The sequence below is a fragment of the Macaca thibetana genome, chromosome 6 (genome assembly GCF_024542745.1).
Source record: "Macaca thibetana thibetana isolate TM-01 chromosome 6, ASM2454274v1, whole genome shotgun sequence".
NCBI classification, from domain to species: domain Eukaryota; kingdom Metazoa; phylum Chordata; class Mammalia; order Primates; family Cercopithecidae; genus Macaca; species Macaca thibetana.
This window is the reverse complement of record NC_065583.1, coordinates 71946050-71959222: the sequence shown is the minus strand read 5'-3', so window position 1 is coordinate 71959222 and position 13173 is coordinate 71946050. Positions and strand designations below refer to the sequence as shown.

The window sequence follows — 13173 nt, the reverse complement described above, 5'->3', positions numbered from 1 at the left end:
AAGGCTGCTTTGCTTTCTTATCATTTGTGTGTTCACTGGAGTAGCACTTTTCATTTCCTTCAAAAACTTTTTCTTTGCATTCACAACTTGGCCAGCTGTTTGATGCAAGAAACCTTGCTTTTGGCCTATCTCAGTTTTCAATGTGCCTTTCTCATAGCTTAATTATTTTTAGCTTTGACTTAACATGAGAGAGATGTGCAATTCTTTCTTTTGAACACTTAGAAGCCATTGTAGGGCTGTTTATTGGCCTCATTTCAATATCACTGTGTCTCAGGGAATAGGGAGGTCTGAAGAGGAGGGCAGAGGTGGGGAAAAGGCTAATTGGTGGAGCAGTCGGAACACACACGACACTTATCCATTACGTTTGCCATCTTATATGGATGTGGTTCATGGAACCCCAAAACTATTTAAATAGTCACCTGAAAAATCAATGAATACAGATCACCATAACAGATTTAATAATAATGAACAGTCTTGAAATACTGTGAGAATTCTCAAAATGTGACATAGCTACACAGAGCGAGCACATGCTGTTGAAAAAATCATGCTGATTGATGGACTTGCTCAACGTAGCATTGCCACAAACCTTCAATTTGTAAAAAGCTCAGTATCTGCAAAGCACGATGAAGTGAAACACAATAAGACAATTTGTGCCTGCATTTGAAAGTACTTTGAAAACTTAAACACTGTATTTTATAATTCTAATTATAAACATTTATGAATTATAAATAATTATAGTATTATTTCAGAATATGTAATAAGCACAAAATGCAAAACGGGGCTAAAAATGTAATGGCTTAGAAATTTAAGCTCCAGGTGGGCTTTTTCTGTCTGTACACTGATACCGTCCTGGTGCCTACAATGCCCAACACACAGTAGGCATTCAGTAAATATTTGTTAAGTGAATTTTTTTGAAATGAGGTCTGGTTAGTTCACCCAGCCTGGTTTTGAACTTATGGGCTCAAGTGATCCTCCTACCTCAGCCTCCCTAGCAGCTGGGGCTACAGGCACACATCTTCGTGCCTGGCTAATTATTATTGAATATGTGCCAGTTTATAAGGTGTTTTGACCTAAGTTCATATGCTAACAACTATTACCTAATTCTGTATCCAGTTGAATATTTTCTTGTTTAAACAGTATAAAATTAGAAACGTGTGTTGGGGAGGGTGAGGGGCTGGTTATCACAAAGAAATAAGATCTAAAGTCCCATAAAATGACATTTTGGAACCAAAGTTTTGCTTACTAAAATTTTCGTATTCTATAGGGTCTTAAAATTCATGAGTTTTGTATATGCATAATAAAATACTGTCATTATTATGAATCTAAAATGCATTATAACATATGGCAAAATTTGCAAAAATGGTTTCATTATATATTAGACAAGACAAATACTTAATGCATGGTATAATTTAACAGGAAATATTTACAATTGATCTTTTTAAAATAAATTGGGTGCAACTCAATATTGACTCAGCAAATTATCAGTCTTTCTGTAGTTTATTTAAAACAGTTCTTGTTTTCACTTCTAGCCACATTATGTAGCAGTAGTGAATATGAATAGATATGCAGCTATTATTTATTTGGTTTGCTTTGTAAGTGCACTGCCTGCTAATTTCATTTTTAAAATGTCATTATTTTTGAGTTATTACTCTTTGAAAACATTTATATGTCTGGGCAGTTTTTTCAACTTGAAAAATTCAAAAACCAAGTCCATTTCTTTAGCCTTTTCTGCAAACCTTTCTTTATACGCTATGGTTCTATTCAGAGTGGACATTTGAAGTTATGTTTAAGGTGACCATCATAAATCAGCAGTCTTCTTGATAAGTTGTATTCAGCAGTGGCAGCCATAGCACTGCTTGGTATTGCAGAAACAAAGCCTTAAGCCTCACTATGACCTGGGGCAGGAGACACTTGGACAAGACCCGGGACTTGCTCTTTGAATTTTTCAAATTGAAAAAACTGCCCAGAGTTATAAATGTTTTCAAAGAGTAATAACTAAAAAATAACGACGTTTTAGAAATGAAATTAGCAAGCAGGGTTTATTGTGTCACCAAGTCCCCCAAAGGTCCAGGGTTCTCACACATTCCCATTCTTGTTCAGAAATCACTGAGATGCTTCATTGTACCTCCTAAGGGCAGCATTTAATATCTCTTTTGACCTATTTCTCCTTATCAAAATCATCCATCTTATGTTCCTTAATCTTAAGCCTTAGGACATATCTTGCTTCTCATCTTATAAGCAAAATCAAACCAGGTTGTTAACGAACAGTTGGTGTGTTTCCCTTCTACAGTGCACAAGTGATGTGCTAGGCTCTGGGGCGTATATAAAAGGAGTAAGAAAAAATTCTTTTGTTAAGGATTTCTACCTGTAGAATTAGACAAGACACAATTTTATTCGATTCTTGAAAACTTAACTAAAGGTAACAGATATTTAATGAGAAGGTATCACGTGCCAGTCATTGTCCTGAGCTCTTTTACACAAGTGAATAAGAACCATTTCTTGCCCTCAAGGAACTCATGCTACCGCAGGCAGAAGTTGCAAATTGTTGCCTGGAGGCCCATTCCTGCCTGTGGACTCCTTTAGTTTCTGACTGGCACACTGCTGTAGCAAATTTGAGGCTAAACTTGAAATTGTACAATTTCACATAAAAATCTGAATTTCCAGTTTCTACAAAACAGCAGCAGCAACAACAACAACAACAGCAACAACAACAAAAACCCCAGGATCTGGCCCCATTTTTCCACCGTACACTCACCGGGAACTGAGTGTAGCCTCTCCATTTTGACAGGATGAGTTTTTCAGCTTGCTACAGTCGTCACTAGTCCCTCTTTCCCAGCACAGAGGTTGAGTCTTAGTGGCCATTTCTTAACAAGTGTGAAAAAACACTATGGAAATATTTTTGTACCTATGTCTGTATCAAAAGCGGGAAATGAAAGGTCCAAAGGACGCCATGTTTTAAGAAATATGGACGACAGCATATTCCCTTTGAGAAGTAAAAACAACCCAATGGATTTAAGGTGCAACTGCCAGGCCTTTGTCACACATTCAAGTAACCTGCCTCACCTCTTCAAGCATTTGAATTTCAGGCCCCTTGATTAGGGCATATTGGTGTAAAGTGCAAGACAGGGGAAGACACAGAATAAATTATATAGGTATAAGAAAGGGAGAGAGTGATAATTAGTGACAAATCCAGAAAGGCTTTAATCAGGTGACAGCTTTGCGGGCTGGGTGGCAAAGGTCACTCAAGAGAGAAGCACCATCTTGAAACGAATCCTGAAGGTGGGAGAGCATCTAGTGAATAGTGAATAAATGGTAGCCAGAGTGAGGGGCTGTGGAGGGGAATAGCAGTGGGTGGATGATAGGAAAACACTGGAATCTTAAGCTCTGATACATAAAATGTAATGTTGTATACGGGCATCAGGGAGACTAATGTAAGAATCTCTTTCTTATCCTTTTGGTGGCTCCTTCTTATAAACATCATGGACCATTCACTATGCTCTTGAGGACTAGCCATGAATAAAGCTGAAATGCTGTACCACTCCATTTTAGCGTAGTGCCAGTACACCATGCAGAATTATCTCAAAATCAGATCATCTCAAAATCAGGTCCAAGTTGTTTCTTTCTCAGAACTAATCATAGTGCTGTAAGTGAGGGCCAGGGGACAGGTGACAACGAGCAGGGAGTAGGTGCCAGGGAAACTGAGCCAACTGCTCCCACAGCTTATCTGTGCCTTCAAGGCCTGCTTGAACATGGTCTTGTTTATACTACAGTTGGCCCTTGAACGAGAGGGTTAGGGGCACCAACCCCTGCACAGTTGACAATTTGTGTATGTCTTTTGACTCCCCCAAAACTTAACTACTAGTGGCTTATTGTTGGCCAGAAGGCTTACCAATAACATAAACAGATAATTAACGGCTATTTTCTATGATATATGTATCACATACTATATATTTACAATAAAATAAGCTAGAGAAAAGAAAATGTTACTAAGAAAATCATAAAGAAGAGAAAATGTATTTAGTATTCATTAAGTGGAAGTGGATCATCAAAAAGGTTTTCACCCTTATAGTCTTCACATTAGGAAGCCTGAAGAGGAGAAGGAAGAGGAGGGATTGGTTTTGCTGTCTCAGGGGTGGCAGAGGAGGAGAAGATGGAGGAAGTGGAAAGAGAGGCAGGGGAGATTGAAAAAAAAAAAAACCAAAACACCCCACGTCTAAGTGGACCCATGCAGTTCAAACCTGCATTGTTTAACCATCAACTGTACTTGCACTTGGTTCTGGAGTGCTGATGCTGATATCCAAGTAGGTGGCATTAGATAACTTCAGTTCCTGATGGGCAGCTCAGGCTATATGGTTGTTGGATGGACCTTGTTCAGTCATTCAGTCTCTGCTTGGGTCCAGGAGTATTCCAGAAGTTATTCTTTAGAAGAAGAATTATCTGTGGAAAAGAACATGATTTTTCTCAAAAACCCCAAAGGGCCTGCACTGTAATTCTCTTATCTGGATTTGTCAGAGTCTTAATACATCATTTCTGTATGCAACAAGTGGTCTTTATGAATTGGTATATAGAACAAAGCATTTACCAGATCAATAGTAGCATACCTGATGCCAGAGGATGCATTGATTTGCTCTGAAAAGATAGCGCTTTGGGGCAGTAGTTGTAATTGGTGTCACAACCTGATTAAATTTAAAATAATTTACTGTTACTCTCAAAAATTCATCTTTCTTCTGCACAAGACAAATAGTGGAGATTTACATGAATGTGATGGAAATCACCACCCCTGTAACTTTCAGGTTTTTGGTGATGATATTAATCTCTGAAAGTCTCCCAGGGTTGTGTAATTATTATTAATGTATTACTTTGGTAGAAAAGGGGTGGTTCAACGGGCTTCCTCTTGGCTATTCCTATTACAATAGCCCTTACTTCAAGGGTCAGGAAGTGGGAGTTCTGCCAGTTGCTAAATATGTTTTTGGAACCTGGGAAAATAACTATGAGAGACCCACTTGGCCCACTGGAAGATGGATTTAAGCCAAAACTTTGTGTGTTATCTGAAATCCATAAATCCCCAATCTAACTGGTGGGTCCTAAAATTTGGGGGTTATCTAAAGATTAGTCATTTCACAGCCAGTGTCCAGAAACCTAGAATCATCTGGGTATTTTCCTTTCCCCAGAGTATAATCACCATGATAAATAGGTACACTACTTTTTGGGCAAAGCTAGAAGGAAATTTCATGTTCTTGTTGCAACCTCATTGGATCCTTCCTTAAGAGGTCCAAGCCCCACTTTATTTTAAGGGATCTTATTACCTGGCTCATTTCTAAAAACTGGTGAGAGTCTTCTACTCTTCATTATGGCTATTTAAGTCAGATATCTGTACACTAGACTTAATTTTTAAAAATTTTACAGGTGAACTAAGACTTTATCAGACTGAAAAACCATTTGAATTCCATAAACACTATGACAAAAAAAAAGTCACTGCCAAAGATATCTGTGAATAAAACCATTTGGATTGGGACTTTATTCTTTTATTCAATAATATGCTCTTGGTCACCTTATCTCTGGTGGCTAAGTGCTGTCAATTGGCCTCTGTAACTCCTGGTAGCCAATCCGAATAGTGATATACTATACTTTCACCTCTGATCTGCAAAAGGACAGATACCACTGAGATTTTCAAGGATACTGGTTCTCCTTTCACGATATATTTCTTAATGCCTTCATGATTGGAATGTCCTCTGGGCCATAGGAAGGTGTGGGTTAAAAGTTACATATGGTTGATCTACACCAAAAATTTAATCTTCCTAATCCTTTGCATTTCTTCTTATTATATAAATTTTATTTAATGAAGCCCATTGTTGGGTCAGGCTTTAGTCAACCAATTGAAAAACTTTTTATAGATTTATTCCCAACCCTCAAACTAAATATTGAATCTAAAATTCATGGTAACTGCACCCATATTAACAAATTTGCCCATATCCAAAACTGTTTCTCCTTCTCTTGTCTAAAATCATTAGATTGCATTCCCACAATTGTTTTCCAGGTTGCTGGTAATATAAATCTTGCAGTTCTTCAATGTGTATATTATATCCTTCTGGGTGAGACTCTGTACTTACCTTCCCAGAGCCTACTGGTCTGTGATTCGAGTTAAGAATCTGGGAGCAATAAGAAGTGATGGAGGTGAATCATTACTGTATCCCTGTGCAAGGTAATTGTTTCAAGGTCTTTAAGCAAAGGGAGGCTAATCTCAAATAGGAAAAAGGGAAAGCTGAGAGGCATTTGGAAGTTCGTGATTCTCAGAGTCATTGGAATCTATCCAAATGTCCTCATTCCAATTTTCACTTTGACTCAATCAATGCCCTAACTTTTATATAAGAGACCTGGCAAGTCTGTGAATTTCATTTCAGTTATAATTATCCAACCTACAGATGAAAAAAAATTTTTACATTAGCCATATGGCTATAAGAGATATTTTTAGGGCAGTCCTAGACACTCTCTTGTTCTCTGTCTGTGCCTTGAGCTAAGAATATGGAATCCTAACCTTTTATTTAGATGCAGTCAGCCCATTTCATAGTCCTTACAGTCTTTATTTCCTCTTAAAATCTTATTGTAATAGCAATCTCTCAAAGGCTCTTCTACAATAAACACTTCATTCCTCAAAGCTATAGATAATTATTTTGCCACTTCTGTCTGTGGATGGCCAGTATCCCATCTTTCACTGGTGAAGAGGTCGTAATTGCTTTCCAATCTAACAAGGCTAGATAACTAAATCCCCAATTCCTGTTTTTAAGCTTTTGCATCTTGGAACCAACTTTTGGAAACAGACTCTGTTATCAGGCAGAGCTTTTCCAGGAAAGTACTTGCCTCTCTAGGCTTAGCAGGAAGGGATGATTAAATACAAAGGGAATTACAAACTTACAAAACTGTTGGAGGACTGGGGAAATTAAGGTTCATGGAAACACTGCTTCCTTTGAAGAAATGTGGAAATTGAGGAACCACAGTAAGTGACTAGTAATTACAGCTGCTTGAAGAACTCAAGTAGGTAATTCACAAGAACTCACTCAAAAGGAGCTGTAAACTTCATGTTTGCTATCAACCTGGGTATCTACCAGCCATGGCTGGGGAAGAATAATGGCTGTGCTCTCTTCTACCTTCCAAATATTATGCAAGATGCTTTGTCACTAGCAGTGAGAGAGTCTAAGCAATGTATTTTGCAGGCTTCCAGACCCTGTTATATAGCAAAGAGTTATAGACATTCAAATTGACATTATGGACAGTCAATATTTGGCACAATATATAACCATCAGCTTCTCAAAAATATTTAAAATATGGCCTCAAAAATAATATATGACCATTCATTTTTCTTATTGCCTTTCCAATAAGTAGAGGATTATAGTGTTCTCATGATCTGCTGTTTATTTTTCCTCCTGTCTCTGACCAGTTATTTTGAGCTTTTAAAATGAGACTAAGCAGGTAAGAGGTATATAGAAAAGGATTTAAGGCCCTTGGGCAGTGACTAGGGAGGGAGCTTTTAGAGGGTTGGAGAGAAAGGCACAAGAGTAGTTACAATTTGAGAACTTTGGATGGAAGGGGAAAATCACTTTTAGAACCATTGTTTTGAATATATGTTTATTTAATGGTGCTTAAGAAACACAAATGAAGGATTTTAGCCATTTTTAAATATCTTTTGGTTGTTGCATTTTGTTTGTATGTTTGTTTATGGCAGAGACTCTCTTAGTGTGTTACACAGGTTCCCAGAAGTCCCCAACAAGCTTTCGGGGATTCTATGAGGTCAAAATTATGTTCTTCATAACATGAAGATATTGTTTGCCTCTTCTTAGCATGCTAAAATTTCTACTGATGTGCAAGAACAATGGTGGGTAAAAAATACTGGCAATTTAGCAAGAATTGTAGCAATGGCACCAAGCTGTACCTAAATCAGTATGTTCTTCACCACCATGCATTTGCATTACAAAAACAAAACAAAATAAATTAAATTCCACTTAATAATATCCATGATGAAGTAGTCAAAATTATTAAGGTTAATATTAAAAATTAAGATTCAATATTTGTTGACTCTTAATCCTTGAGTATGCATCACATTAGTATTGTGGGACAAAATGAGAAGTACCTCTGTGAAGTACTTCAGCTGTATATCAACATATAATGTCCCAAGGAAATGCATTCCTGTGACTGTGTTGTGAGCCAGACCACAGAAAACCATTTTTACTTGAAAGAACAATTTAAGACAAACTATTATTATTCAGACTAGAGGATTTGGCAAACATGGTCTCCAAAATGAACAAAATGAGCCTATTCCTTTAAGGGAAATAATTTACACTACATGTTGCCAATGATAAAATTCAAGCGTTTGAGTAAAAATTAGCATTTTAAAAAACTTGTGTCAAAACTATGAGCTTGACAGCTTCCCAGTACTTAAAGACTTTTATGATGAGATTAGTGGTGATATTAAATATGGGAAGTTTTTGTATTAGATAATGAAATATGTCAACATTTGGAAGACATGCATAACTCAGTGAACCAATATTTTCCAGATGGTCAATGGATGATGTCACAAAATCAAGTATGGGTTAAAGATTCCATTAAAGTGCAAGACAGACCAATAGATTTTATTGTAAGAGTACTGAGAGGTCACTGATATAGTTTCATATGCTGCATTATAACTCACTTTTAACTAACCACCACTTATTGAATTTTGGTGTAGTATAAAAGAAGAATATCCACAGCTATCTGAAATAATTATTAAAATATTTCTTTTTCAACTACATACCTGTTTGAGGCTAGAATATATGTATACATATATATATATATATGGCAGAATATGCCACCCCCAAATATGTCACTTTGGCATAGAATTATTTGGGGCCAAAAGCACTTAAAAAATCACCACCAACAACAGTAGGTGCAAGAAGTGTGCTCTGGCCCCGCTCTTTTTCTTCCTGAAATCGGGAGATAAAACCCCTATATGGATGATGTTCTCCCTGTGTCAGAAGGAAAGTAATATCATCAGCAAGGATGAGAAGTGTGGCGAAGAGAATTCTGTACAAACAGACTTTGTTAATAATTTATGTCTTCCTTTAGCCTCTCCTCATAGGTTAGTAACTTTTCCATAAAAGTTACCTTTGTGGACCCTAATATAAAAGCACTTAGAATTTGCCACATCTTTGGGCCTTCATTTCCTTATGAAGTATCATGTAAAAGATTAAATAAATTTGTATGCTTTTCTCCTGCTAATTTGTCTACGTTAATTTAGTTCTCAGGCCTAGTCAAAAAACTCTGAGAGAATAGGGGTAAAATTTGCCTCTCCTGTATGTAGTGTGTGTGTGTGTGTGTGTGTGTGTTTATTTATATATATATATGTTTATATACATATATATGTTTATTTATTTTACAGACTTTATGTTTGTAGAGCAGCTGTTTTAGGTTCCCAGCAAAACCAAGCAGAAGATAGAGAGATTTTTCCATATACTCCCTGCCTTACACATGCATAGCCTTCCCCATTACCAACATATTTGGCAGTTTCTTACAAAACTAAACATTTACCATATGAACCAACAATCATGCTCCTTGGTGTCTACAGGGAGTTGAAAACTTATGTCCGCACAAAAACCTGCACATGGATGTTTCTAGCAACTTTATTCATAATTGTCAAAACCTGGAAGCAATCAAGACCTCCTTCAGAGGCAAACGAATACCTAAACTGTGGTACATCCACACAGTGGAATATTATTTGGAACTAGAAAGAAATAAGCTATCAAGCCAGAAAAACCATAAAGAAAACTTAAATGCATATTATGAAGTGAAAGACATCAATCTGAAAAGGCTACATTACTATATGATTCCAACTCTATGACATTCTGGAAAAGGCACAATTATGGAACCAGTAGAGAGATCACTTGTTGCCAAAAGTTGGGGTTGGGGTTGGGAGAATGAATAGGCAGGTCACAGAGAATTTTTAGGATGATAAAAATATATGATTATGTCGTTGGCAAAGCCCGAGTCCTGTCCTCTCGCTCTCCTCCCGGACAGCATGAGCTTCACCACTCGCTCCACCTTCTCCACCAACTACCAGTCCCTGGGCTCTGTCCTGGCGCCCAGTTACAGTGCCCTGCTAGTCAGCAGCGCAGCCAGCATCTATGCAGGAGCGGGGGGCTCCGGTTCCCGGATCTGCGTGTCCCACTCCTCCAGCTTCCAAGACATGGCAGCATGGGGCCCAGGGGCCTGACAGGAATGGGAGGCATCCAGAATAAGGAGACCATGCAAAGCCTGAACAATCTACCTGGACAGAGTAAGGAGCCTGGAGACTGAGAACTGGAAGCTAGAGAGCAAAATCTGGGAGCACCTGGAGAAGAAGGGACCCCAGGTCAGAGACTGGAGCCATTACTTCAAGACCATCGAGAACCTGAGGGCTCAGATCTTCGCAAATACTGTGCCTGCATCGTTCTGCAGATCGACAATGCCTGTCTTGCTGCGGCCGACTTTAGAGTCAAGTAGGAGACAGAGCTGGCCATGAGCCAATCTGTGGAAAGCAACATCCATGGGCTCTGCAAGGTCGTTGATGACACCAGTGTCACTCGGCTGCAGCTGGAGACAGAGATTGAGGCTCTGGAGGAGGAGCTGCTCTTCGTGAAGAAGAACCACGAAGAGAAAGTAAAAGGCCTACAAGCCCAGATTGCCAGCTCTGGGTTGACCACGGAGGCAGATGCCCCCAAATCTCAGGACCTTGCCAAGATCATGGCAGACATCTGGGCCCAATATGACAAGCTGGCTCGGAAAAACCAACAGGAGCTGGACAAGTACTGGTCTCAGCAGATTGAGGAGAGCACCACAGTGGTCACCATGCAGTCCGCCGAGGTTGGAGCTGCTGAGATGATGCTCACGGAGCTGAGATGACGCTCACGGAGCTGAGATGTACAGTTGGAGACTGACCTGGACTTCATGAGAAATCTGAATGCCAGTTTGGAGAACAGCCTGAGGGAGGTGAAGGCCCGCTACGTCATGCAGATGGAGAAGCTCAATGGGATTCTGCTGCACCTGGTGTTAGAGCTGGCACAGACCTGGGCAGAGGGACAGCACCAGGGCCAGGACTACCAGGCCCTGATGAACATCAAGGTCAAGTTGGAGGCTGAGATGGCTACCTACCACTGCCTGCTGGAAAATGGTGACGACTTCAATCTTGGTGATGCCCTGGACAGCAGCAAGTCTATGGGAACCATCCAAAGACCACCACCTGCTGGATAGTGGATGTCTGAGACCAACGACATTAAAGTTCTGAGACATTAAGCCAGCAGAAGCAGGGTACTCTTTGGGGAGCAGGAGGCCAATAAAAAGCTCAGAGGTCAAAAAAATATACTATGATGGTAGATATGCCATTGTTCATTTGTCCAAAAACTGTCCTTAGAATGTGCAACATGAAGAGTGAACTGTAATGTGAACTATGGATTTTGGGTGATAATGATGTGTCAATGTAAGTTCATCAATTGTAACAAGTGTACCACCTGTCGATACCATTAGGTCCAATTTCTTTGAATATACTGGGAATGAATAATACATTGTAATTAAGGGATATTACCACTTTAGAATAAATTTAGTGATATGTTCCATTCCTTCTTCTCTTTCCTGTATTCTCAGTGTGAAAACCCAAAACAATTTATGTGGAGGAGCAAAAATTTCTTAGTTTGCGGGGAGAAGAGAGAAAACGAAGCAAGGAAAGCTAGCACCCTATTTGTAGGGTCAGAATAGGTACTTATCAGAACAATTGAAAGGCACAATAGGTGAGTTTCATAGGAAGTGGGGAGAATGGGGTTCAGAGCCAGGCCTCAGCCCTGAGAGGGCAGGTCTTAGTGAAAATATGTGGGCATTAGGTGCTCCTGATGGGAGAGAAGGCAACAAAAGGGGGCACTAGAGGTGTTGGTATCAAAGCAGCTGTTTCACATATTTTTTCACAGACTCAGCCACACTTTAGCTTTGCTGCACCCACATTTATCTAGAGACAAATAAGGTGCATGAAAGCTCCTAGGGCTTTAAGCTTTTAAAAAGCTCAGTGCAATTTCCAGCTTTTGCAGTTATTTAATCAAGGCAAGCAAGAGGGTTATAAATTCAACAACTTTGTGATTGAGATTAATGTGCTCAGAAGTTAACTCTTGCCTTCACAGTCAACTGAGAAGAGAACATCAGACATTAAAAATTCTTTAAATTAAATCTGCCTGCTTGGTAGCCTAAAACAAAACATGGCTCCTGGAATATAACCTTTTCATGGTTGGCAGCAGAGCCAGATTAAGTGGTGGCCAGTCAGGACATTAACCTAGACTTGCAATCTGTAAAGGCTGATAAAGCATCACTAATAATGTCACAAAATGAGTAAACATGGTCTCAAATCAGAATTTCCTTCTGGAAGACTGTCCCATGACTAGAAGGAAACTTTTTATTATGTTATATAAGGTTGATGATAAACTAGTCAAAGAGTTTCCTTAAAACTCTCTCTGTCTGAACAGACTCCTCAGAAATAATACCACACATCTACAGCCATCTGATCTTTGACAAACCTGAGAGAAACAAGAAATGGGGAAAGGATTCCCTATTTAATAAATGGTGCTGGGAAAATTGGCTAGCCATAAGTAGAAAGCTGAAACTGGATCCTTTCCTTACTCCTTATACGAAAATTAATTCAAGATGGATTAGAGACTTAAATGTTAGACCTAATACCATAAAAACCCTAGAGGAAAACCTAGGTAGTACCATTCAGGACATAGGCATGGGCAAAGACTTCATGTCTAAAACACCAAAAGCAACGGCAGCAAAAGCCAAAATTGACAAATGGGATCTAATTAAACTAAAAAGCTTCTGCACAGCAAAAGAAACTACCATCAGAGTGAACAGGCAACCTACAGAATGGGAGAAAATTTTTGCAATCTACTCATCTGACAAAGGGCTAATATCCAGAACCTACAAAGAACTCAAACAAATTTACAAGAAAAAAACAAACAACCCCATCAAAAAGTGGGCAAAGGATATGAACAGACATTTTTCAAAAGAAGACATTCATACAGCCAACAGACACATGAAAAAATGCTCATCATCACTGGCCATCAGAGAAATGCAAATCAAAACCACAATCAAATACCATCTCACACCAGTTAGAATGGCGATCATTAAAAA

At 38.9% G+C, this 13173-nt stretch overlaps 1 protein-coding gene across 1 annotated transcript in view; it reads left to right on the top strand.

Annotated features, from left to right (window-relative positions):
- LOC126956139 (uncharacterized) overlaps positions 1-13173 on the top strand; it is a 604199-nt gene that overhangs the window by 163064 nt on the left and 427962 nt on the right. The window lies entirely within an intron of this gene.